General features: G+C 40.5%; 1 non-coding gene across 1 annotated transcript; it reads right to left on the bottom strand.

Moving 5' to 3' along the window:
• Positions 1–998: 998 nt before the first annotated feature.
• TRNAF-GAA lies at positions 999–1071 on the bottom strand. The gene has a single exon. It is a non-coding gene; the product is annotated as a tRNA-Phe (tRNA).
• Positions 1072–1788: the final 717 nt, after the last annotated feature.

Raw genomic sequence — 1788 nt, 5'->3', positions numbered from 1 at the left:
GTCTGAGGGCAGATTTGAACTCAGGAAGATGAATCTTCCCAGATTTCAAGCCCGGCACCCCATCCACTGCGCCACCTAGCTGATATTTTTCGGGGTTTCGAACTGTCTCTCTTATTTACAGCTACACGTGGGCAGAGTTTATATTTCTTCTGTTCTTACGTCCGTGTTGTGCTCATAAAGGGAGCTCAGCACACGCAGATAGATGCCAAGCGCCCTGACTCAGTATCGATAAGGCACATTCGGACAGCGCTCGGCTTCAGGCTGCTTAAAATATCGGAGAATCCCCCAACCACAGTAACCCAGAGCAAGCCAGAGGAGAAGCGCAGAGAAGCTGAACAAGTCTGGGGCGCGAATTTTTCCAGATTTGCAATTTCTTCATTTCTCTATCTGCACTCCGAGACGTACTATCTACTCCTCCCTTTTGTCCCACCCTGTCCCTCAGCATTGTCGCCAATAATAATAATGGTTAGCATTTATATAATTAATATTTGCAACTCTCTTTACAAATATTATCTCGTTTTATCCTCCTGAGATAAACCCTGCTAGGGAAGTGCTGTTATTATCCCCATTTTACAGATGAGGAAACTGAGATAGACCGATGTTGCTGTGTGATTCCCATGGGTCACACAGCTAGTGTCTGAGTCTGGATTTAAGCTCCGCAGTGTCAGCCTTTGGAAACCGTGGGGTCGATTTGAATCTCTAAAATTCACACTGCAAAAACAAACGGCTCGCCGAATTAAGTCTATGTCCTACGACTAAGGCAAAGAAAAGGGACAAGGGGGGGAAAGACCCAACCCCACTGGACCAAAAGTACGTGGGGGGGAAAGGATGGTGAGAGACAGAAACACCTAAGCTTCCGAGCGTGTAAGCTTATCTCCCACATCCCTAGATCCCCAAAGCAGATAAGGTCAGAAACTCCGAGGGGAGTCAACTAAGAAAGGTTTTACCGGTTGTACCCAATCCCCCAGAAGATATTTTGGGGGAAAGTCAAAACCTTTTGCCGAAACCCGGGATCGAACCAGGGACCTTTAGATCTTCAGTCTAACGCTCTCCCAACTGAGCTATTTCGGCACCTACGGTAGTTGCTTCTAAGTTACTCATTGTATTACCTTTTAACCCCTTTTCTTGCTTCTGTAATAGGTTTGTCTAGTTTCTAATTCAGCATAACACTTCCGTATTTATTCTTCACAATCTCAAAAGGTGGTGCTAAAAATCTTGTAGTATAATTGTCAACATTATTTATGTGTATACACTATATACAATTTTATAATGCTTGAGGATGTCATTACTGTTATTATTTACTATTATAAACTTAACTTGTATTAATTTAATAAGTATTACTACAATAATAGCTTACATTTCTATAATTCCTTAAATTTAAAAAAAAATACACTTTACAATTCCTTCACTGCTTCAAACTCTGCTATTCAGATTAACCTAAATCCCAAAGTCCAAAGCTTGAAAAAAGTAAGGTAGAAGTTCATGCAAATTTGAATAAAACATTAAAATGAGCCACTATCATCACGTATGCTACCCTGATAACATTAGTGAGAACTCAGGAGACAAAATTTGTCACTAAATACAAGAGAAACCATAGTTAGGATAGGTGAGAATTTTGCAGCCATTAAAAAAAAAAGCATACACAATTTTAACCCTTTTACAATACCGTTGGAGTTGAACTCTTATGGACTGGACTAGGACTGTGATTTCTTTGATGAACGACCTTCTTCTTGTGAATGATAAGAATAAGGTACACATCAGCACCTTCTCTAAAACTAAAAGTTTTGT

The sequence above is a fragment of the Vombatus ursinus genome, unplaced genomic scaffold, assembly GCF_900497805.2.
Source record: "Vombatus ursinus unplaced genomic scaffold, bare-nosed wombat genome assembly UNPS02011014.1, whole genome shotgun sequence".
NCBI lineage: Eukaryota > Metazoa > Chordata > Mammalia > Diprotodontia > Vombatidae > Vombatus > Vombatus ursinus.
The sequence above is the reverse complement of the archived record's forward strand: the minus strand, read 5'-3'. Positions and strand labels throughout refer to the sequence as shown.